Genomic DNA, 26,251 nt, shown 5'->3' with positions numbered 1-26,251 from the left:
TAATCATTTTTTTACTTTTTAACATTTATAGTTATTTTGATATTAAAAATCGTAATTAAAGCTTATACACAAAATTTTTACATGCATGATTATTTATTTTGGCTATATTTCTAGAACTAGAATTAATGCTTTAAAGGTAAAATATTCATTTTTTATATTGGTTGTAAAAAATTTCTGTAATAGGATATAAATTGTCAGAATTTATAATTAGATATAATTTATATTGTCTAAGTTCTCTCTCTCTCTTTTTTTTTTATTTGTTTATTTTGAGAGGCAGAGAGCACAAGCAGGGGAGTGGCAAAGAGATGGAGGGAAAGAGAATCCCAAGCAGGCTGTGCACTGTCAGCACAGAGCCCAATGTGGAGCTGGACTTGGGGTTCAATTTGTAGCACAAACTCAAGACTATGAGATCATGACCTGAGCTAAGATGAAGAGTGGGAGACTTAACCAACTTAGCCACCCAGGCGCCCCTCTCTTAAGTTCTACGGAAAAGATAGTTTTTTCTGAATTCATGGACGGCCGTGTCGGCGGCTGCTGCTGCTGCTTCTTCTTCTTCTTCTTTTCTTTTACTTTATTTTGAGAGAGAGAGAGAGAGAGAGAGAGAGAGAGTGCGACAGGGGGAGGTGCAGAGAGATAGGGAGGGAAAGAATCCTAAGCAGTTTCCACACTGTCAGTGCAGAGCTGGATGCGGAGCTTGATCTCAGGAAGTAACCTTGAGATCATGACCTGAGCTGAAATCAAGAGTCAGATGTTTAACTGACTGAGCCACCCAGGTGCTCCTGAATTCCTGGGCTTCTTAAGGAAAAATTCCAATTTTCTCTTTGTTTACTTACTCACCTTGCATGGACAGTGTCTTCCCTAAGATCTAGGGAGTTCCCTAAGAACTTGAACTAGGCTAAAGAGCTCTGATTCTGTGGTGGGGATCCAAGGTGCAAGTAAACTTGGCACACATGGGAAATGGTTGCAAAAAAGCAAGATGAGGCTAGACTGAAGATAGACAAAGTAAAGGTTCTGTTCTATTGTAAACAGAAGGATAATCATTTTGGTTTTTTCCTTTCTATTATCTATTCTATAGTCTTAAAGTCACTTTTTTTTTGAATTTTTGGGAAATGAAATTTCTTTGCCAACCAAAACCCTTTCTGTAAGGAAAGAGGTTATTATTTTTGTACACTTTTTGATAGTGCATTATAGTAAATATTTGTGAACAGTTTTTTTGCTTGGAATGAAAATTATCTTCGGTAGAAACTATCAACTGAAATATTACCCTGCTTGATTTATTTGACCTAATTATTGGTCCTTAAAACAATATTAACCCCAGATGATATCTGTGTTTATTACTACTATTGCACGTCAATTGTTTTGTTGATTTGGGGTGTGCAGTTTTACAAAGCTTTTTTTTTTTTTAGAATGATAGTTTAGTGTGGGATCTATCTCAATATCTCAGACTATAAATTGCACAGACAGCACCTTTTCCATGGAAACAAATGGAGTTTTAGTTTAAAAAGCATTTAAAATATACATCCTTGCTTCTCAGATCAGATCTTTTGAATCAGAATATCTGGATAAGCATCACAGGTAGTTCCATGGCACTCTAAAGCTTGAAAAGCACTATTTGAAAACAGTACATGGAGCAATCATTTTGTTTCTGTATTTGTTCACATACAATAGCTCCTGAACCCTCTGTCTGTGAGGGGCAGTATGCCATTCACTGAGGGATATAAGAAGACAAGCAAGACATGATTCTTCCTTTCAAGGGCAGATAGCCTAGTGGGGAAACTGAGATCCTTGAATAAAAATAATAATGATGGTATGAAGCAATATGTTTTGCTGTAAAATGAAGGCAGCAGGAAAAACTTCTGTTGGGGGATCTGTGGGAAGGTGAAGTGAGACTTAACAGGGGTGGAAGACATCTGAGCTGACACCAAAACGTGTGTGTGTGTGTGTGTGTGTGTGTGTGTGTGTGTGTGTGGTTGGAATGTGCTGGGGCTGGGAGACTGTATAACAGGAGAAGGCAATGGCGGTGGGGCGTCAGGGCAGGAGAGTGTGGTAGGGAGCAGAATTATAGCCAGCATGGCTGGTGCCCAGGAAGTCAGGAGAAGGTAAGACTGAAAGGCAGTTTGGGGTGCATTTGGAAGTAGCTTGGAGTATCTGTACAGCAGACAAAGGGGGATCTGGAATACTTTTTTCAAGAAAATAAGTTTAATTCTTTATTTTGAGAGACAGAGAGCTGAGGGGAAGAGAGACAGGGAGAGAGAGAGAGAATCCCAAGCAGGCTCCACACTGTCAGCAGGGAGCCTGTTAAGGGGCTGGAACCAATGAATGAATCATGAGATCATAACTGAGCCGAAATCAAAAGTCAGATGCCTAACTGACTAAACCCCCCAGGAGCCCCCAGAATATTTGTGATAAGAATAGTGACCCAATCAAGGCAGAGCTCAAATTCAAAGCTGAATGAATCATGAGATCATAACTGAGCCAAAATCAAAAGTCAGATGCCTAACTGACTAAACCCCCCAGGAGCCCCCAGAATATTTGTGATAAGAATAGTGACCCAATCAAGGCAGAGCTCAAATTCAAAGCTGAAGCCACCTGCTGGATAGAATGTTTGGAAGAGTCAGGGAGTCAGGTGTGAGGTCAAAACTAAATTAGAGTTGAAGCAATGGGAAAAGAAAGCAGCAGAAAGTTACAAAAAAGTGCCGAAGAGAAAAACAGACCCAAGTTAGTGTTTAATTAGATATGGTGGGGGTGGGTGAGGAATGAGGCAGGATGACTCATGTTTGGAGCCTGAGAGAACAAGTGTACCCTTAACAAACAAGGAAGTCAGCAGAAATTGGTTCTCGGGGAAATTTAATTTTAGAAATTTTAAGTATGAGGTGCTTTCAGGGTATCCAAATTTAATCCCTTTGTTGGATTCTTTGTTGCAGGGGATAACAAGCAAGTCTGTTCCATTACCAGAGAGTCCTACTATTACCCAGTTGCTTACTTCACTTTTTCCAGTGGGTTCTCTACCCTCTCCCCCAGGCTTCTCTAACTTCTTCCAGCGTGAGCATTGTCAGGTCTTTTCTATACGTTGTTAGATTCAAAAGACTGAAGAATCTGTAAGACAAGTAAACAGTTTTTCCTTACTAATTTTGATTACTTCTCCTACTAAAATGACAGTGGGTCACGACGGCAGCCCATAACAATTCTTTTCACTAGGTTGTACCAAAGATGCCTTCCATGCTAGCAGTAAAGCCATGGAGGAAGGACAGAGTGAACTGGGGAGAAAGAATATCCCATCTTATCACCCAATACACCTCTACAGTTACATAAGTGGTCAGGGTTAGAAAGGGATTGATAGTTTGGAAATTATTTGCATGGAATTGAGTGGGAAAGCAGTGAAGTAGTTGATTTTCTGAGTGTATGCTTTAGCAAGTTTTGTTTTACAATGCGTATTTTGTTGGTGGCTGACTGCGTCTTCTGAAATGGATCATACTGTACTTGGGCACAGTGAGTCATTCCACATTGTTTTCCTCAGTTCTACTCTGCATTTGTCCCTCATCAACTTCCTCTTATCTCTACAGTGTTTCTGTCTAAGCATTTCTCCTGTCTCTGCTAAGGTCAGAGGACAGGAAAATAGACTAAAATCACCATTGCATCAACAAGGGGTTTCTGGAGTACCTTGTTTGCGCTCACAATCATTCTAGGTGTTTCAGTCATATCATATGAGTGACTGAAAATAGGTAAAAAAAAAACAAAGGTTGACTTTTATATGACAATTATTAGAAGTTTGAATGAGTTATTGAGAGAGGTCATATATTCTAAATGTGGCAGAAATGGTTAAGTTGCATGCTCCCTGTTAGTAATGGAACACAAGCTCTTTGAGATTCTTGAGATAATATGGATATATTTTCTTTTTTTTATTTTTAATTTTTTTTAATGTTTATTTATTTTTGAGACAGAGAGAGACAGAGCATGAACAGGGCAGGGGCAGAGAGAGAGGGAGACACAGAATCTGAAACAGGCTCCAGGCTCTGAGCGGTCAGCACAGAGCCCGACGCGGGGCTCGAACTCACGGACCGTGAGATCATGACCTGAGCTGAAGTCAGACGCTCAACTGACCAAGCCACCCAGGTGCCCCAATATGGATATATTTTCAATTAAAGTTTTGCTGACAATGGGTTGATTATTTTTCACTTTTTTTCACACTTGTGTAAGAGAACCCTGTGTCATTATGCTTGTGACTGTTTTTATATATGATTACATTATATGTACCACATCCTCCATATTGGCTTGTATGTTAGCCAATGAAAGAAGAAATTCCATTCTTTCACTTCAAGCTTTTTTCAGTCATTGTAGTAATAAATTATATATTATAATCAGTTCTGAATCATATTCTTTAAATGAAAATGATAATTTTCTTTCTGTATACAGTAGATATTATGGAAATGACAAAACTTTTTTATTTGCATTAAGAGAAAGGGAATAGTATCCTAATTCAGCAGGAGGTATTTTTGTTTTGCATAACTAAGACATTTCCAATTTAAAGAATAGTGGTAGGTTAAGGTTCAGGGAGGTTAGAAAAAGACTGATGTAATGTATCTTCTCTTTTTCTGCAGATTTCTATGAGTTAGACCAAAAGCAGACTACAGGATCTTTGGGTTCAGGGGAAGCTAATTTGAGGCAAATCTGCTTTACAGTGTCCCAGTCCCTTTGGCTGGGGCCTGAGCCCTTGAGCGCAGAGTTCTTGCCTGCCTTCCCCTAACACTGTCCCCTGTGAAAGCCCTAACCTTGGCCCCTGCTGTTTTCCTTGGTGGCTCTGATGGAAGGAGCAGAAGCACCTTGTATGTGCTGGGCATGGAGGATATATTTTGGGGCAGTGTTTTTTCTCTTTATCATCTCTGTTCTGACTACTCTTTGGGCGCAGCTTTACTCTGATTATAGAAAAGCTAAACAAGGTGAAACTTTAGTCCAGGAACTCTTTCAATTCCATTAGTTTTTGAGAGGAAAGAGTTTGTCAAATAATCTCCCTGCTTATTTGTTTTCATCCTGCTTTGTGGGAAACATCTAGGTAACTGATTGATCATTTAATTACTACTGTCAGGATAGTTGGCAAGTAAAATCTCTAAGCTTATTTTCCTATCTAAAGTGGGCATATGGGCCACCTGGGTGGCTCATCCAGTTAAGTGTCTGACTCTTGATTTTGGCTCAGGTCGTGATCTTACCGTCATAAGATCGGGCACTGCGCTGGGTGTGGAGCCTGCTTAAGATTCTCTCTCTTCTCTCTCTGCCCCTCTACCCTGCTCATGCTCTCCCTCTCATAAAAAAAAAAAAAAATTAAAAAAAAAGTGGACATAACCAATGTCAATTTTAGGTTTATTCTGAGGATTAAATAAGATCATTCATAATACCTAGAACATATATTTGATAAAACAATCATTTAAGTTCAATTTATCACCAGTATTGTGATGGGCTAAATTTCATTGTTCTGAATTTCAGGGTTTTGAGAATGGCGTGAATAATTTTATATTAACTTATATAATAGCAACCACTTACTTAGTGCTTACTACATGTGAGCCTCTGTGTTAAACCCTTTATATTAACCTGTTTGATTCTGACTACAGCATCAGGAAGTGAATTCCATGATCTCCATTTTATGAAGCTTGGGTAGAAATAAATTATCTAATGGCAGCTTGTTAAAGTCCTGTACACCTGATCATACTATACTGTCTCCTCGTACCCTTTTCTAAATACTCGGTGTCTTATTTTGAAAGCACAATACACAAACTTGAACAGTTGTTCTGTATTGATTGTGAGGTTGACCTCAAGGTGGGAAGTGTTGCAATTGGATGGAAAAAGATTATGGACTTGGAACACTATGATAGGGTATACCATGGATGGGGTCGCTGGGAACAACTTTATTCCTTTCTAGATAATTGGCCGTATTTCATATTTCTTGGGTTGTATCCCAGCTCTGCTACTTAGTAACTTTGTAATCTTGGGAAGCCACAGCTTTCTGAGCCTCAGTTTCCTCATCTATCAAATGGGGATAAAATTACCTTCCTCAGGGAATTATTATGAGAATTACATGGGTTAATACATGTAGGTTCATTAAAGTAGTGGCTGACACTTGGTAAACACTATTAGCTATTATTAGTATTTCTGTACCCTTCACCTAAAATTTTTTTTTAACGTTTATTTATTTTTGAAGGAGAGAGAAACAGAGTGTGAGTGGGGGAGGGACAGAGAGAGAGGGAGACACAGAATCGGAAGCAGGCTCCGGGCTCTGAGCTGTCAGCACAGAGCCGGATGTGGGGCTCGAACCCACGAACTGTGAGATCATGACCTGAGCCGAAGTCGGACGCTCAACCGACTGAGTCACCCAGGCGCCCCACCCTTCACTTTCTATCTGTCTTCTGGGTGTCTGTATTTGTGCATCATTGCACTCTTGCTAAGAAAGGCATAGATTTACTTACAGACGTTGTGATGACTGTCCGCAGGATCATATTCTGCTTTTGGAATTTCTGATGTATTTTAGTAGCGGAAAAGTTGACCGTTACCCTTGAATTTCATCCATCTTCCAAAACAATTACTGCTTAAGAATTAATAGGATTAACCATCTTCTAAGTGTTTAACTCTGACTTCAAATTTATGAAATTGAAACCTGTTAAAAAAATCAGTATTAACAAAAGCCAAATATATTGAGTGATCCTATTGGCCTTATCTTAAATTTTAATTTCAGATTAGAAGTAAAAGCGAATTTAAAGTATGTTGCCAGATAGAGTCTTCTCTATTTTTATGCACACATTGGATATGAGGTGCATGGTTAGGTATCTTACTTAGCCTTTTAGCCCAGCTCGAGGAAGAGTTAATAAAGTAAAGTTATGTAAAGTGCATTGAACTCCTCAAGAGAGAAGTGTTATATTAATACCTGCCTCACAGTGATGTTCTCAGACTTAATGATAGAAAGTTTGTAAATTGCCTTGGTACTCCCAGTAACATCCTGATGAAGCATCATTTCGTTTTATTGCAAAGAGCTCTAAGTTACACAGAATGCAAGTTAAGGGGGAATAATATCCCAGTCCTTATTTTATAATCAGAAGTACATAAAATAAAGAGAAAACATTTTGTTCCAGTTGTGAGTGGTAGAGTTGATCATTTTTATATTTTCTTTCCATATTACTTTTGGGAGAGGGGCAGAATTTATAACACACAGTTTAATCGAGCACTCGTCATTAAAATTTGTAATGGAAGAAACAATGATCATGATACAGAGACCTTTAAGGACACTATTATTCAAACATTTAAAAATTAAATTCCAGTTTTGAAAGAATCAAACTCCATTTTATATGATTCTATTAAGTTTGGCATTTTTGAGACATGTCTTAAATCGATACCTGTAATACTTACAAACATCAGTAGAGAGAATAGTATTGTAAACACATATTCTTGCTGTAGGGTACATTTTAAATGTCTAAACACTAATCAATATAGAGAAATTAAGTATTGACTAAAATAGCTTTATAATAAGTAATTATTGGTTTGCTCTTTTAGAAATTAGACATTTTCACTTTGGGAATAAAGAGTAAATTTACTGTCATGAAATTAAAGTGTTTTTGACCTTTTTGTACAACTTTCCTCTCTCTATGAAATGATTAGGTTTAAATATGATTGCACAGCTGTATTATGTTGCAAGCATCAATTTTTAATTATTATAAGGTCAATGTTAGAACAAATGTGATTAGTACAGTACCTCAGTGCACTTATTTACTTTCCACTAAAAAACTACCCTGTGTTTACTAAAACCAACCTGTACCTCTCTCTGCTGATATGACTAATTATATTTATGCCAAATCCTTTATTCCCCCCCCCCCCCCGTGTTCATCCTATGTATGTGATTTTGTTTATTCTTTTGATTTTAAAAAATATAAATTGCCTGACTTATCTCCTCCCTTCAAATAGCGGGACATTTATTTTCCTATGTGTGTGTAGGTGTCTCTGTGTCTATAACCACAGATATTAGTAACTGCACAATTCTCCTGCCTTTGTATAACATGGTGTCTTAGTTAGCTTGGGCTGCTGTAACAAGATATCATAGACTGTGTGGCTGAAACAACAAGCATTATTTCTCACAGGTCTGGGGCTGAGAAGTCCAAGGTCAAGGTACCAGCAGATTTGGTGTCTGATTAGAGACCCCTTTCTGGTTTGCACATGGCTGTCTTCTGGTTATGTCCTTACCCGGCTTCTCCTTAGTGTGTGCACATGGAAAGACACAGAGAGAGAGCTCTTCCTCTTCTATGAGCATTAATTCTATTATGAGGACACTACCTTCATGACCTCATCTAAACTTAATTACCTCCCAAAGGCCTCGGCCCCACCCCCAAATATCAGCCCATCTAAAGCCCATCTAAAGAGAAAAGGAGTTTCCTTTTGAGACATGAGTTTCCATGTTTACATGTGTGTAGAGATTTGTCTTATTTCTCTTACTGCTCCAAATGACTTTGGATTTAGCTCTTTAAATGAAAAGATATGGTATATAAAAATAACAGAATAGTAAATGAGCTACATGCTAGTCATGAAAATTCTTCAGATGTTCAACATGAATAGTAATTCAGGTTTTAATGAAAAAGTAGTTTTCTAATTCTTTCTTTCCTTTGTATTTTTTTTTAAAGTTTATTTATTTTGAGAGAGGCAGAGACAGCATGAGTGGTGGAGGTGCAGGAAGACAGGGAAAGAGAGAGAATTCCAAGCTGCCAGTGCAAAGCCCAATGCGGGGCTCAAACCCATGAAGCCGTGAGATCATGACATGAGCCTAAACCAAGAGTCGGACACTTAACCGTTTTCTGATTCTAGTTTTCTGACTCTTTTTTTTTTAAATTTTTTAATGTTTATTTATTATTGAGAGACAGAGAGACACAGCGTGTGAGCAGGGGAGGCATAGAGAGAGGGGGAGACATAGAATCTGAAGTAGGCTCCAGGCTCTGAGCTGTCAGCACAGAGCCTGACGCGGGGCTCGAACTCACAAACTGCGAGATCATGACCTGAGCCGAAGTCAGTAGCTTAACCAACTGAGCCACCCAGGCATCCCTCTAGTTTTCTGATTCTTAACTGTTTCCTTATATTTTATTTCTGTTAATAGGTTATATTTTTAAAATAATATTTAAAAAGTAACCCCCCCCCCCCCCCCCACATTTGTTGTATTTATGAAATGAGACAGTCAGTGTAAGATTTCCTACAAACTAGAACATGCAGGCCAGATGTTCCATCTTCATGGCTTGGTGAATGAATGGTCGGATGCTGGTTGGGCTCCTCTGGGTGTCTTAAGATGCAGTGGTGAAGAACAGATCATTACTTGGCTATGACAAGTGGCAATGGGGCTGGTAGGGAAATGACTCATTATTAGTATTGATCAGGGTGGGCTGTAAAGAAGATAGGTCTTGCCTTTGATTCCTTCATACTTCTTCGGTCACTGAGTAGGGGCAGAAGGAACATTTATAGGAATTATAAGAACTTTACTTCTGTGTTGGATGATGCAGCTTCTTTGGCATTTCCTTCTCACCTGCTGTATTATTGTTGAGTTACATATTCTGAAAATAGTTGCCTTTAAAAAGAAATATGTAGGGTACTCTTGTTGAAAAATTTTAAGGCCTAATAATTAGGATCAAATGATGGAGGTCCAGGCGTTGCAACAAAGAGTTAGGAGGTATTTGGGGTTGGATGGTTCTTTTCCAAGCTTAAATTATGTTCCTCAGGAGTAAGCTTATTCTAAGTAGTTTTGTGAGCCACTTATTCTCTTACTCTAGCTCTGTTACTGCCTCCACTCTCGCTATCTACGTACCAAAATATTGTGAATAATGCACTATAAACATTGCCTAAGAAATTCTTTTTCTTTTATTTTTTTTTATTTTTTTATTAAAAAAAATTTTTTTTAACATTTATTTATTTTTGAGACAGAGAGAGACAGAGCATGAATGGGGGAGGGGCAGAGAGAGAGGGAGACACAGAATCGGAAGCAGGCTCCAGGCTCTGAGTCATCAGCCCAGAGCCCGACACGGGGCTCGAACTCACGGACCGCGAGATGGTGACCTGAGCCGAAGTCGGACGCTTAACCGACTGAGCCACCCAGGCGCCCCTTCTTTTTCTTTTAAATAGGACATCATGAAAGCAAGCAAAAAATCTGTTATTATACAAGTCACATATAAGATCTGTATAACAGATCATGAATGTATGATTTGAGAGGACGTAAAAGCCACAGAAATATTGTTTATCAAGGTTAAAATCATGCTTTATTCCTCTCAGCCATGGAACTTGGGCAAAAATTTTTTAAACCAGGTTTTGTCACTGTTTTCAGACCACACATGGGTTGCAGCAATTCCATGGTGCCTTCTCAGTTACCTTCTTTGAGCCTAACTCTTTCCTCAAGACATAAAACATTTTAAAAAGATGAGAGGACCAACTATGGTATTTCATTTTCAGTCTCTGACTGCCTTTACATTTGCTTTTCCTTTCAAGACTGTACTAGTTATCATCCTGACTTTGGACATATAATTGTATGGATTACACATTTAGAGCAGATTCTACTGTGTTTATTTTGGTGGTCACAGGAGTTTAGTGCGGGGAGTGTAAATATGGCTCACAAGATGAAGGAGCAACAGTACCATACTGCTGTATGTTTCTAAGTAAAATAAAATCCATGTATTAATTATCCACCTTGCTTTGGCTAGGTATTTAATATTAGCCATAATTTGTCACTCTCTTCTTTTTTACTATGGTACAGGATGCTCAGGTGGCCTACACAATGTGAAAAAAGGAAGAAAGGGCTTTTGGTTATCAGTTTACCTTTTCTTGCCATTGTGATGGTTGCTTAGGGTGCAAACTATGGCCAATTTGGAGATGCAGAGCCACGTCACTCTAAGTAAGGCTGGGACAGAGAATTTTTCTAAAACTTTGTTTTTTATTTCTTATTTTTTTTTTATTTTTAAAGAGAGAGAGAGAGAGAGAGAGAGAGTCAGAGGGAGAAAGAGAGAGAATCTCAAGCAGGCTCCACGCTCAGCATGGAGCTTGACGTGGGGCTTGATTCCATGATCCTGGGATCATGACCTGAGCTGAAATCTAGAGGTCGATGCTCAACTGAATGAGCCACCCAGGAGCCCCTCCAAAGCTTTGGTGTTTAAAAGACTATTGAAAATGAAATTTTTGAACAGCCTGGAGCCATTTACTTAGCCTGGTCATATCAGCCCCTCTCTGCCATGGTGAAACACTTTTGTAAACACACATGAATAGCCAGTTATCCTATGAAAAGATGATCCATCACATTAAGAAAATGAAAATATTAAAATGAGAATATATTTTATACTGCTGGATAATAAAAATGAAACATTAGGACTATAACAGGTGATGGCAAAGAGAGGGAGAAATGAAACACATAATCTGTTATTGGGAGTATAAGCAGGTGCAACAACAAACAACAGTCATAATATTTAACCAATGTCAGGCATTATTACCCTTTAGTTACTGAATTGAAGGATGGTCTTTGATGCCTAGGAGGCCCAGGTAGGGTAACCAGCTTGTCCCGGTTTGCTGGGAACTTTTCTGGTTTAAAACTGAACATCCTTGAGGCACCTAGGTGGCTCAGTCGGTTAAGCATCCGTCTTTGGCCTAGGTCATGATCTCACAGCTAATGAGTTCAAGCCCTGCGTCGGGCTCTGTGCTGACAGCTCAGAGCCTGGAGCCTGCTTCAGATTCTGTGTCTCCCTCTCTCTCTTCCCCTCCCCTGCTCACTCTGTCTCTCTCTCTCTTAAGAATAAATAGACATAAAATCAAACACACACACACACACACACACACACACACACACACACGCACACACACACACACATACACACACACACAAAACCCTGAACATCCTTTGTCTCAGAAACTCTCTCAGCTCCAGGCAAACCAAGATGGTTTAGTCATCCTATGGTCATGGAAATTATAGGGGGCCCTCAGGGGAGCAAGTATTTCTTAAGGGTGGAAATTATTTCAATATTCTAAAAGCTGGCGAATCCACATTGGTGTGTACTAGCTGAACAATAGCTCTGCATACACCTACTTTGGAAGATAATTTGGTGTTATCTTATGAAGTTCAGTAAACACATACCTATAATGCCCAAATTCATCTCTATGGCATATAGATCAGAGAAACTCTTGAACATGTGTATGGGAGATGTGTACAAGCATTTCATAGCCATGTTGTCTGTAGTAACAAAAAATTGGGAAAAACGTGAACATCCTGCAACAGAACACTCGATGACTATGCTGTGTTTTTCATACAATGGAATACTATGAAGAGATACAAATGAAGGGACCATGGCTAAAAGCAGCAGTCTGAGTTCGTTCAAATATATTGAGGCAAAGAAACAAGTTGAAAATACATAGGGTATGATTCATTTATATAAAGTTAAAAATAGGCAAAATAAAATATTTTTAAAGGGATATAAACATTCAGAATTATGAAGAAAAGCAAGTGGATGAAAAGTACACAAAAATCCATGGCAGTGATTCCCTGTGGAATAAGGAAGGGGCTCACAAGGGGCCTTGAAGAGATTGAAAAGTTCCAAGTCTTCAGCCAATTCTTCAGTGATACGTGGTTGCTCTTTTTATTCTTTGTACCTAACATGTATAAGAAACACACGCACACACACACACACACACAATATTTAATAAAAAATTTGAAAATTCCAAAAAGTTAAATTTTGGGGGGCCCTAAAAATTACATTTTAATGCTTCATGTCCTTTCAAGGTATATGGGAAATTTATCACATAACAAGTATTTATTGATACCTTACCGTGTATTATGTAATGTTGAAAAAAAAAACAACCCCAAATCCCTGCCTTCAAAGGGCATAAATTTTGGTGGGGGAGAAGAACAATAAGCCTCTACATAAATAAATATATAAATACATAGGTACAACATGTATGTTATAAAATTTCAGGTTGACGTTAGAACTGGAAAGTAATAAAGGACAAAAAAGAGAGAAGGTCAGGAGGGACTAATTTTGAGTGATCAGGAAGGCCTTTCAGAAGCTCATGACCTGTGAATAGAGTCCTGGATAAAGTGAGGAACCAGCCACATGAATATTTGGGGGGAGAAGGTTCTAGGCAGAGTGAAGAGCCACTATCTTAGCTCCCAAAGTCCATCCCAAAACCTTCCGCCTCATCCAAGGCACTATGTGCAAAAAAAGAGAGGTCTCTACCCCTCATACATCCCCAATACCTTTTATTTTTCCAGGCTCAGAGAAAATATCCTCATGCTCTCAGATAGAGCTGTCATCCCTAGGCCCCTCACCAGAGTCTATGGCCTCTGTAAGCAGAAGCATTTCTTTGAAAAAAAATTTTTTTTAATGTATGTTTAATTTATAGAGAATGAGAGAGAGACAGAGTACAAGCCGGGGAGGAACAGAGAGAGAAGGAGACACAGAATCCAAAGCAGGCTCCAGGCTCTGAGCTGTCAGCACAGAGAACCGGACGTGGAGCTCAAACTCATGAGCCATGAGATCATGACCTGAGCTGAAGTCAGAAGCTTAAGTGACTGAGCCACCCAGGCTCCCCTATGCAGAAGCATTTCTGAATGGAGCCCATTAACTTTCCCCTTTGGCAAGAGAATCTCCAGACCTCCAGCACTCTAATGTCCATTTGCTGTCTGGTAGGTGGAAGAGAAAAACATCTCTCATTCTTTTTGGGTCTTCAAAGAAGCCAAAAGAAATCACAGATGGTTATTGTAATAGATTATTTTGCTACATTTTGCATGATAAAATGTTTTAAAGTCTCACTGACTATAGTGTGTACTAAAACCTCAGAACCAGCCTTCAAAAAGGCAAGGAGTAGAAGGTTTTCTATAATTAGTGTACCAAAGTATCCTTATATTAGAAGGTTTTTCATGGTCAACTTATGTGATTATCTTTAGCTATGGGTGATAGAGAGTCCTGGCATAGTGAACAGATGCATAACATTGTCAAGCCACTCAGCTTCTCTGAGTGTTGGTCTCTCATCTGCCCCTACCTGAAATGTTTATTGTGTGCATTAAATAAACTAGTGAGTCTGAAGTTGCTTGGTGGCTGATATGACCTCTGCAGTAAGGGTAAGAATAATCATTTGGAATTGAAGACAACTTTTTTTTAAATGATCTGTGATTTTGTTTTTAATTATCCTAAGCCTTTTCACATAATTTACAAATTTGTGCTGATAATATATCTTTTGTATTTTAATCCTTCTGATGAGTTGGCAAAAGCATTATTATCAATCATACATACATGGTCATTCTACCATTGGGTTTTTGAATAGGTGTTTAGAAGACAATCCTAAATTATAACTTGGTCTGATTAAGTAAAGCATTTGGAAGCCAAGTTTGCTGCTGTATCTTGCCACACTGAATCTTAAAAACCTCTGACCTTATAGATCACCTATAAAAATGTGAGAAATGTTAAATATTCTGTATTTAATATTGTACATAAACCATACTAAAATGCCTTTCGTTAAGCAAAAGGCAACTCTTTAGATGTAGGGAATTTTAATTAAACTGGTATAGTTAATACCAAAAAGATAAAGTGGACATTGGCAGCTTATCATCAGCCCTTGCCTTTAAGAGGCTAACAAACGCAACTTGAAACACAACGGAGTCTTGCTGTTCTCTGAGACAGTGAAGGAATTTCCTCAGTATTTAAATATATTAATATAACCACTTATATAAATCTAAATATAAAACTAATCTCCTATAGGTTTAGAGATGACATTTACCGTCTGTGTGAAAAGCTGAACGTTGCTCATCAATTCCAGTCATATCTTCAGAAGGGGAAAACAGTGACAGCACTTGCTGAACCAGAATCACTATCAGAGTTCAAAAAGCTGGTCATATGTTTTAACTACAAGCCAATATTACTTAAATCAGCACTGTCCAAAAAAAGTATTCTCTCAGCCGTTCATGGTCTGAATTCTGGTGTATGAGATCAATTTAAATACAGGACACATGAAAGAAGTCATCAGACATTTTTTTGTTGCTGTAGTTTTATAATAAATAAGGCAGAGGCCAACTGTTGCTCCTTCGTAGCTTTTTTTTTTTTTTTTTTTTTTGAGATAAGCTATCAAGTCTGCTCTTTCCCTTGCCTTCTTAATGCCAGCAAAGATCATTTTTATTCCAGGCATGTACTTTCTGGGATTATCCAAATACTCCATCGGTGTCTCCTCTCTCCAGGTGATGCCTTTGTTCTTGTTGGCACCTGTGTATGAAAATCCAGGGGCCTGACCTGTCTTTTGCCCAAATAAACCATGGAGGTTTGGCCCAGACTGTGCTTCTCTCCCTTTTCCGTGGTATGGCACTGGGCACACTTCTGAACAAAAATCATCTTGCCTTCTCAACATCGTCCATTTAAAAATTGCTCTTTTGACGTGTGCGAAATGAAGGTGACGGCTTGTAAGCCGGACGTCCCACTGTCTACTCAAGACAAATTTAATTTCAAATTCTGGTTCTGCCACTTACTAGATGTGGTTAAGTTTCTTTTCTGAGTCTTGAATTCCTCACCTGTAAGCTGAACATTCATTCAAAAAACATTTTGGTAGCTTACGTACATAACCAGATAATGTGTTAAGTGTTAGAAAATAACAATAATTATGATAATAATACTCACTGTGAACTCAAGTTTGTCTCGAGGAATAAATTACTTACCTATAGGATCTGTTGCATTGTTTGGTGCATAGTAAGTGGAAGTAACTATTAATATATGAGTAACGTTTGTATCTTTGGTTCAGATACTTTCCTTGAACTCTAGATTTGTATATTGAACTGCCTACTTGCTCTCTTGGCTTGTATAATATAGATATTTCAAATTTAACACATCAAAATAACCCTATTTTTTCCCTTGTTTTCCTGCCATCGTCCTTATCTTCATAAATAGCAAAATCATCCTTTAATTTGTTTACTCATCCTTGACCTCCTGTTTTCTCTCACATGCTACATCCAGTTTTGCCAACAGATTCACCACCATTTTGTAAATAATGAAAGGAAGGCTTATAGAGTTTAAGAATTGTGTACATGATCCCACAGCTTGTAAAATAAGTAGGGGCATCAGAATTCGAATTCAAGTCTTCTCATTTCCAGTCCATTGCTATTTCATTTTACTATTATGTATTTTTTAAAAGTTTATTTATTTATTTTGAGAGAGAGAGAGAGAGAGAGAGAGAGCGAGCAGGGGAGAGGCAGAGAGAGAGAGAGAGAGGGAGAGAGAAAATCACAAACAGACTCTGAGTTATCAGCATGGAGCCCAATGTGGGGCTCAAACTCATGAACCACCAGATCATGACCTGAGGTGAAACTGAAAGTCGGATGCTTAACCAAGTTAGCCACCCAAGCACCCCTAATAACTTTTTGTTATACTATTTTATGGTATTAGGGCATGAGTAAAGATTCTTCTTTATCATCTTGGTTAATTCAATAAACTAGTACATATTGATTTAATGCTCATAATTATCACCTCTCGCAAATACCAGAGGATATAAATGTAGCCAGAAAATTATGAAGTACTATTCAAAGAAAACTGTTTGTTTCTGAAAATCCAGTTTCAATAGGAGGACAAAAGGAGGTTTATATTCTCACATAAATAGAGCTCTAATGGAGAGCAAGTTTTCAATGAGCCTGCAGTAGGAAGCTACTATCATACAAAACTGATGGCATCTTTCAGAATCTGTTAAAAGCAACAACATAAGCAATAGAGGGAATTGGAAGTCTCTTCAGATATCCATTCTGTCTAGTCATGAGGAAATCTCTGGGACATTAGGAATGGTAACGGTTTTGTTTTCAAGCAAAATAAACACTCTTCTCTGTTGCCAAACATTAGTCAGAAACCTAACAGGGAAAGAGTGAGGTGGAGAGAGAAAAGCCAGAAAGAACTTATCTTTGCTGATGTAAAGAATGCTGAGTATAACTGCAGTATTAATTGCAGTAAAAAGGCACTAATTAAATTTGCATTTGGTGTTGAAAGCAGCAACTTTCTCTGTGATTTCTTAAACTCGTATTTAAATGAAAATATGGTCACCCAAGAAAATGGTTTGATTAAAACTCTTCACTTTCGACATGGGTAATTACCACAATATATTTTTATTGCAGTCTCTTTGAATATTAGTTATCTATTTAATTTTATGATGCCTGTCACTGACATACCTAACTGCCAGAAGTTGATATGGTGATACACTTATCATTAGTGCTTACTGATGTGTGAATTAAACATTGGTATAAAAGATGCTTCTCACAGTTATGGAAATGTTCATTAAATTGGTAAGTATAAAAACGCTTCTTTTGAGCAATTTTTAATTTAAGCAGTTATAAATATATTACACATAAGGGTATTCTGATTCATGTATTTCGGGATAGAGGGAAAAATGACTTTGGCAGGTTCCCTCTTAGAGTCATCAAATAGGTGTCTGTTTTTCTAATTAAGTATTTTGACACAAACTTTGAATGTAATAAGGTAATATTAAAAGACTGTTTACAGAAATATAACTCATAAAGCCATAGGATGATGAGCTGCCAAAAAAGGATAATTTTTAACCCTTTAAAAATTATGGTATAGAGAATGGGGGAGAGGTGGTAGTGCAGTTGTGTTTCCTGCTGGTGGGAGCACATGTGTCTTCACCGGTGAGGGCTGTGGCTTTGGGGAGAGGGAGAGAATGACCTGCACTAGGAGAGGATTTGAAACCATCATAATGAAGTCCGTTTTGAAAGTCACCAGAATGTTTAATCTAGAGAGAGAAAGGTATAGACGGATGTATAGTCGTCTTATTTTTTTTTTTTTTTCCCTGAGACAGACACTCTGGTTAGCTGATGTCTTTGCTATACTGGTTAGTAAAAATTTTGAATTTCACCACTGCCTCTGTCTACCACATGAGATTTCCCTCAAGTGTGTCTGAGGCGATTATAATGAGGGAGATTTTTTTTTTTCACAGAGCTACTAAAAGGTCTGTCAATTGAAAGGATCCGTTCTCCATTAAAGGCAGTAGGGATTATGAATAATGTTAATATATTTTTCTGAATAGAAGTATACAGAAAAAATATTTTGAATATATACATATATTCCAGAAAAAATAGGTTTTTGGAACGAGGAACTAAATGGAATCAGGATTCACTAATAATTTGACAGTTATGTAAGGAGTAATGTATAAAACTTCTGTTGACTGGTGCCATATTTTCAATTTATTTAAGGAACTTTTGGTGTTCATTATGGACTGGCATTCTGGCTGTCCAGCGCCTACCTGCTCCTGCTCCTTAATACAACTTTGGTTGGATGGCATGTTTATTGGAAAGCTACATAATAAAATCAAGTAGAACTTAAATGTCTGGGATACAGACTCTTAAGTTCATCCTAACTCTAAAATGCTATAATAAAATATCAAAAGAAAAGATGGTATTTAGATACCATGAAAATCAAAAACATCTTGATTGAAACTATTCAGCTACAGACTAATTACCAGAAAGAACAGGCAGTAAAATTCATGCACTGTTCTTCCCATTTGGACTGTCTCTCAAAAGATTAGTATTAATTCTTGATTATAGAATCTTCCAAATGAAAATGATTGCATTTTTGACTTTTAGAATGAGATTTTTAAAAATTGTGAAGTTGATATCCAAGGTGGAGAACCAACATTTTCTTTTATTACTAAAGTTACTTGTGATTTCTAATTAAGACAGAGGCAGTTTGCTGAAGATTGTGTGAAATGTAAATATGTAAATTTTATAGTCAGCCTTTCATTTTAAACCATTAAACTATGTAAGTAATATATTTTTTTTTAAATAAAATTACTCCTTGTAAAATGTTCCAATCAAACCCATGGGGTAAATACTATGCTTTGTGTGTGTGTGTGTGTGTGTGTGTGTGTGTGTGTGTGTGTGTATCTGTTAGTGGCCGTGGATTTGCTATGATTCGCTCATACCTTTTGCTGGCCTGATGTTGCAATGGGTCAACAACTGGGATTGTCCTGTCATCTTGTCTTTGTTAATGCAGGGATCTCACTAGCTTAGGTCTTTCATATAATTCTCATTTAAGAACTTGGTCATGGCTCATGGTAATTATCCAAGAGCTAAAAAATTCAGTTTATGACTTAGACTTGTTTGCTCTTCATTACCACATTAAGTAGGAAAACTATGAAATATTAGAGATAAACTTATAAAGAAGGAAGCTATACCTACATGAAGAAAACTATAAAATCTGTTGAAATCCTTTAACCAATCTGAGAGACACCATTCTCTTGGCTGGGAAGACTCAATAATATAAAATGTCAGTAATACCAGATTCATACATACACTTGATACAACTCCAGCTAGAATCCCAATATTTTTAAAACACTTTGGACAAAATTATACCATTTAAATGTGAAAGAATGAACAACATGGTTAGCCAAAAATGTTAGTAAAAGATGAACAGTGGGAATAAATTTGTTTTAACAGATATTAAAATATTAATCTATTATTAATAAACAATATGGTATTAGTATGGTACCAGAAATATATACTGGAAGGAAAAAAAAGAAGCTCAAGTTAGTATATAAGGGATTTAATATATGGAAATTTTATGGGAACAAATTTTTTATGTAGTAAGTAGTTTTCATACAATTAGCTATTCATTTGGCAGAGTGTAAAAATGGGCTCTTTATTCCTTTTATCATATACAAGATACAAAACCCAACAGGGGTAAGGATTTATGCATTACAAATTCATTGAAATAAGTTAATTTTCTACCTTCTATCAGTTAAGTTGGTGAGATTTCCTTCTTCCCTCCCTTCTTTTCTTCTCTTTTCTTTTCTTTTCCTTTTCTCTTTTCCTTTATTTTCCTTTCTTTCCTTTTTCCTTCCTTCCTTCCTCCTTCCCTCTTTCTTTCTTTCTTTCTTTCTTTCTTTCTTTCTTTCTTTCTTTCTTTCATTCTGCCTTCCTGCCTTCCTTCCTCCCTTCCCTTCCCTTCCCTTCCCTTCCCTTCCCTTCCCTTCCTCCTCTTTTTAAAATTTAAATTCCATTTAGTTAACATACAGTATAATATAAGTTTCAGGTGTACAATATGGTGATTCAACACTTCCATATAATATCCAGTGCCCATTACAAGTGCACTCCTTAATCCCCATCACTTATTTCACTCTCCCCCCACTGACCTCCCCTCTGATAACCATCGTTTTGTTCTCTAAGGTTAAGAGTCTATTTCATGGCTTGCCTCCCTCTCTTTCTTTTCCTTTGCTCATTTGTTTTGTTTCTTAAATTCTACACATGAGTGAAATCATATGGTATTTGTCTTTCTCTGACTGACTTATTTCGCGTAGCATAATACTCTCTAGCTCCATTCATGTTGTTGCAAATGCCAAGATTTCTTTTTTTATGGCTAATATTCCGTTGTTTATATACCATATCTTCTTTATCCATTTATCAGTCAATGGGCACTTGGGCTGTTTCCATAATTTGGCTATTGTAGATAATGCTCCTATAAATACTGGGGTGCATGTATCCCTTTGAATTAATATTTTTGTATCCTTTGGGTAAATACCTAGTAGTGCAATTGCTGGATTATGGGGTAGTTCTATTTTCAACTTTTCGAGGAACTTAGTTGGAGAGGTTTTCCAAAAGTAAAGATAAATCATGGTAAGCCATGTGAACATACACACATACATGCGTGCACGTGTGCGCGCGCGCACACACACACACACACACACACACACACACACAGGGTGAAAGCCACAGAAAACTAAATTCTAGGTTACTAACATTGATGACCTCAATGGAGATATGATGATTTAAAGAAAGGTAGAGCAAAGACAAGAAAAACAAACATACAAGAAAGAAGCAGTTAATAAAAAGTTAATTTAAAAAAGTTAATAAAAAAGTTAATAAAAGTTTACAGTAAAAATTACCCTGAAGGATGTAAAAGTGTGTACGTGTGTGTGTACACATTAAAATAATTGTGGGCACTGGGCAGTAAAGTGTTAATAGTGGATGTTGCAGCTTTGAATTTCTAATGATTTTTGGTTCATTTTGCTTTTATGTTTTGATTAAATTTCTTTTGCAAAGCACATTTTATGATTATATAAACAGAACAATAACTAATGAAGGATTTCTGACTGGAGGGCAGTCAGACCTGAGGGATAAGAAGAGGTAAGGGGAAGAGTCTTCCATATGCACAAGAAGATGCTAAGAGACTCTGTATTGCAGCAACTGTTCATAGTTTTTTCTTCCCTAAAATTATTGACATGTTAAATAAAATCACAATTTGTTATGGAATATGAAGATTTTTATATTTTCTTTTAATTTTTACAGTGTTTGTGGAAAAAAAGGGATAAGCTTATAGCAAAAGGAGGAAAATAATTTTTACTGCTTCTGCAACTGCTATGGTTTTGCACTGTGTCAACTACTCTTGGTCTCTTTCCCACTTTTCTTTTCTCTGCATGGTTTTGGATTAGGGTTTCCAAAAGAGAAATATATATGAATGAGATTTGGGGGGAAAAATTGAAGCAGTAGCTATTATGTTCTGATATATGTACCTAATGAACTTATGAATCTGGCTGAATAGACTTAGATATTGCCAAATAGGTTTTTGTGTGTGTATGCATTTTTGTTGGTGAAAAGACAAAATGAGAAGAGAGAGATGAACTCAAGAAGAAACTGTTTGGAATAGAATTGGGAGAATTTAAGGAATTTTTTTTAAGCAAAATTAGAGGAAATGTGTAGTATTCAGGGTTTCTTGTGTTAAAAAAATAGTTTTTCATCTTCAGTGTCTCCCAGCAAGATTCTCAGTCAGTGTTGACATCCAAGCAAAGATCAAATCTAGGGTAGTACAAATGAAGAACTCTAGAGTATGCCTGTGAGACCCTTTGTTGTGACCTGAGAAGAACTTAAGAGTGTGCTTACCAGGTATTCTAAGAATACTCTGGTATGCTTTCTCTGCTAGAAAATAAAGGCCCTGAAGGATCTTAAGGGTATGACTCTTAGATATTTTCAACCAGGCAACAATGCTTCAAAGTATCTTAACGTCATTGTCCCACGGGACCTTGTTGCTTAGAGCCAGTATTGTTTGGAAAGAAAGTGCAGTATAACTTTTGCTGAATGAAGTGGATTATGATTTGACACACAGGAAGCACACAAAGATTTTAAAGGAATTACATAAGCTTGGTAGGAGAAGGATGAGATAGTATAAAATGAAAAGGTTTTATTCCCTTAACTAGGCTGAATACAACTACTTAGTTACAAGGATGGCATTCTCAGGGGCATAGCATGATTCAGAGGGCAGAGCCAACGTCTTTGAAGGAGCAGTCAAAGCTCCAGTGAGACAATCCCAGGAAGCATGACTGTTAACAAGAAACTGGCAACACACTCAAATGGATTTCAAAACTGCTGCGGACCTGCTGTGTGCTTCCCATTTTGTCCATTTGTGAAGGGGAGTATCTATTTTAGTTATTCTGTGCTTTCTAATCAGTGTGTGGGGTGTATATGGTGGCAGCCATTTTTCTCTTTAACAGTCTTCAGATTGACAGCAACCATACATGAGGAACCAAACCCAGGGAAACACAGCACAACTGTACCTGGACCTGACTCAGACCACAAGATCTTGGAGTCTGAGTCTGATGATACAATGGGACAAAAATGTTGGAAGTGTTGAGAGTTAGTGGGAGAGGCATGAATTTAGGTGGCCCAAGGGTAGACTGTGATAAATAGTAAAAAAAAAAAAAAAAAAAAAAAAAAAAAAAAAAAAAAAAAGCTCTTCTGAATTCTGTTCCTCTTTACACAATTAGACATGCTCCTACTTATGTCAAAGAGTAGAGTCTAATTTCCTTCCCTTTGAATCTGGACTGAACTTAGTGCTTTTTTTTACCAACAGACTACACTGAAAATGATTTTTTTTAAGTTTTAGAGAGAAATTGAGCATGTGAGTGGGGTAGAGGGGCAGAAGGAGAGACAGAGAAAATCTTAATCAGTCTCCGTGCCTGCATGGACTCCAACATGGGGCTCAATCCCTCAACCCTGGGATCATGACCTGAACTGGAATCAGGAGTCAGACACTCAACTGACGGAGCCACCCTGGGACCCCTGCAAATGAAAATGACTTTATAGGACTTCTGAGGCTAGGTGATACGCTTTACTTCTTCTGCTTTGTTCTATTGTAATGCTTGCTTATGAGACATTCTGTTTTAGAAATTAGCTGCTGCTATATGAAGCCCAGCAACATGGGAAGAACACTTGTAGGCACTCCAGGTGAACACTCCAACTGAGGTCTCTCCAAGAGCCAGCATCAGTTGCCATCTTAATGAGCAGCTCAGCTGAGCCTTAGCCGTTGTCTTACTCCAGTTGTATAGGAGAACCCAAGTAAGCACCACCAGCAGAGCTCAGTCAATTCATAGAACTGTGAGAGAGTGTAATAAATTGGCTTAAGCTACTAGATTTTATGATGATGGCTTGTTATGTGGCAAAACACTAACATCTTTTCACACTTAGCACACTTATTTTTCTCTGCATGGTATGTCTTTGATACTTTTCAAGCCTTCCAGAAGCAAATCTTTTATCTGGCCTCTACTTCAAAACTCTAAAATTCACTCTTTTTGTTACCAATTCGCTTGTTTCTGACTCTAGCTTTTGCACTTGAGATATAATTTGTCTCATGTTAATTTGCACTTAGTTACATTTTGTTTTCAAAAGTCCTTGATTCATTTTTAAGTGACATATCCTCTGCTTTTTGCATTCAATTATAGAGTTCTCAAGACAGACTCAGTCTTTTACTCTCCCAATCCTTTACAGCCCTGAAGTTTATTCTGATCACTCAGTGATTTTAACTACTTAAACCTCTTACAGAATGCTTTTTGGAATTGGAGGATGAGTTTTTACATTGTCCTAGCAACCCTACTGAACTTGTTTAATAACAACTGTTAATCACTGCATGAAATTTTCTGTTCTACACTACATTAATGGTTTGAAAATCTGGGGACTCTTTTCTTATTTTTCTCTGATCCTGTCTTGATTTGGCCCATCTACCAGTCTTCTTCATTTCCTACCCCTGTGACGCTGGTGGTTTTCTTGTATTATGCCAAGCTTTTTCTTGCCTTAAGATTTGCCTTTAGGTTTTCTTTAACACAAAGTTCTCTGTCCTGGCTCCTTCATACCTTCCTTCTCTCAGCTCAAATGTCATATCCTCAGAGATCTTTTCTTTTCTTTTTTTTTTTTTCTCAGAGATCTTTTCTGACCATCTACTCCAAAGTACTCCAAACTCCACTCCTGTCTCTATCCTTTTATTTGACTTATTTTCATAGCATTTATCATTACATGGAATTATCTTTCTCATTTGTTTGCTTGCTTGTTCTATGGCTCCCCTTAATCTTGTTTGTCCTCCTCTCTCACTAGTATGTGAAGTCTAAGAAAGAAGAGTTTTTTTTGGGGGGGGGCGGTTAGCTTATTTCAGTTATTGCTGTATTCTCAGAGTATGGCAAATGCCTGGTGCATCATAGACATTCAATAGTTTTTTTGTTGAATGAATGAATGAATGAGCTCTCATATTCCTCTCCCCATCAGCATTGGGTGGGCCTTGGGCAACCAGCTCAACCCAGGAGCTCTTGATCCTGCCCACTGGGAACTACAATAACAGCACCTGGTCTGGCTGGTGGACATGGTAACAGTGTGGAGCTTTAACAAGTTTGAAAAAGCTCAACTCACTCTGCTATTAAATGGAAATATTGGAATCTTAGACTTATTAATATTTTTGTGCTTAAAATCTGTGTTTATGCTTCAACAAGCCAGAATTGGAATGACTGGGCACCAAAATGAAACATTTTATCTTAAATTATTTTAATTACTTTGCCAAAGGGAATAAGGTTTAAAAAATTTAAAGACAAGCACTTTCATTAGCTTAACCTATAGGCAGACTATCTGCTTTCTCTTACTTAAATACGTATTGCAGCTTAAATAATGGAATCGGTTGTTAACCTTAACTTATTTATTGTCATACAGGTCACTTTCTCTGTAAATGCATAACATTATAAGTTCCAGAGGAAGTAATGTGGCATTCAAGATTCTACAAGGAGAATCAAGTAGAGTTGCCTGTAATAAATTTGGACATTTTTCGTTCTTTAAAAATATGTAAGTTTTAGACTTCTTAAGCTCATCCATATCATATTTTTCTCCTTCCAGGCACACAGAAGGATTATGTTTTCCCTCAGCCTTGCAATTGGGAAGGGCCATGTAACTAGTTCTGGCCAATGGGCTATGAGCACAAGAGACTTGTAATTTTGTCATGTAATCACTGGCTCGGGACCTGCAGCTCTCTCTTCCCCTTCTGTGGCGTCTCAGGAGGCTACACATTCCAGATGGTGCACACATAAGATGGGAGAACCTCTATAAACTGGGCTCCCTCAGTGACTCTCTGGTGACCTATGTGGAGTCTGTAGCATGGGTCCCTGAGTCACTGAGTCCCTAAATGACTGTCTGTGGATCTGTTTGGGAAACATAGCATGAGCCAGAAATTATAGTTTTGTCCACTGAGATTTGGTGGTTGAGTGTTACTGCATTGTAGCCAATCCTAAATGCATAATATAGTTGAGGAGTAGGAGCTGGGGTTGATTTTTATTAGCTTATGTCGAGTTGAAAAGATTTATAAATATTAATAAAATCACTTTAAACTACCTTGCCATTTTTTTTAAAGAACAAAGAAATTTGTGCAATGTATGCTTGCATTTAATAAAGGGGAATACTTTGTGTATTCCGGATTTTTCATGGTTGTATGGAAGGAATGATCATGTACTGAGGTATGTGGTTTTGGTATTACAGATGCCTTGATCATATGTGGATACAGAGGGGAAAACTCCAGGTCTTCTGTGATTTTATTTCACAATGCCATCTTTTATTTGCACTTAAAAGTAGCTGCAGCTACTAACACTTAAGATATTTTTTTCAGCTTTCATTGCCATGTAAATTAACATTTTTATTACCACAAATTATTCTTGTTTGCTAATTCCAAAGATGTCCAAAAGCAAGAACAGCTTCCCGAGCTGTTAGACTTTGGAAGAGAATAGTAAATCAACGGGTAGATAGGACCATATATCATATTAAACACAGGGAATTCACCACAAAATCATTACACTAAAAAGCGACAATTTTGATTGATTAAAATGGTATGGGCTGGATAGTGTTAAATCACTATGAGTGATATGACATTATAATTTTACATAGCATATTTCTGCCAAGACAATGAAGGTAAAAGGCATTGTCATCAGATGATAACAGACA

General features: G+C 37.5%; 1 long non-coding RNA gene and 1 pseudogene across 8 annotated transcripts in view; one reads left to right on the top strand and one right to left on the bottom strand.

The window, feature by feature from the left end:
• The window catches only part of LOC132681176 (uncharacterized), a 233,327-nt gene that overhangs the window by 93,800 nt on the left and 113,276 nt on the right, over positions 1 to 26,251 (top strand). For 6 of the 8 annotated variants that reach the window (XR_013556072.2, XR_013556082.2, XR_013556071.2 and 3 more), the window contains one exon: positions 24,977 to 25,105. This is a non-coding gene — a long non-coding RNA (uncharacterized LOC132681176). Of the gene's footprint in view, positions 1 to 24,976; positions 25,648 to 26,251 lie in introns of those variants that run through there. The other 2 variants (XR_013556074.2, XR_013556073.2) reach the window with 2 other exon arrangements.
• On the bottom strand, positions 14,895 to 18,991 carry LOC132680392 (cytochrome c pseudogene; annotated as a pseudogene).

This window comes from Panthera onca, chromosome A1 (genome assembly GCF_046562875.1).
Source record: "Panthera onca isolate mPanOnc1 chromosome A1, mPanOnc1 haplotype 2, whole genome shotgun sequence".
In the NCBI taxonomy this organism is placed as follows: domain Eukaryota; kingdom Metazoa; phylum Chordata; class Mammalia; order Carnivora; family Felidae; genus Panthera; species Panthera onca.
This window is presented reverse-complemented; position numbering and strand designations above follow the sequence as displayed.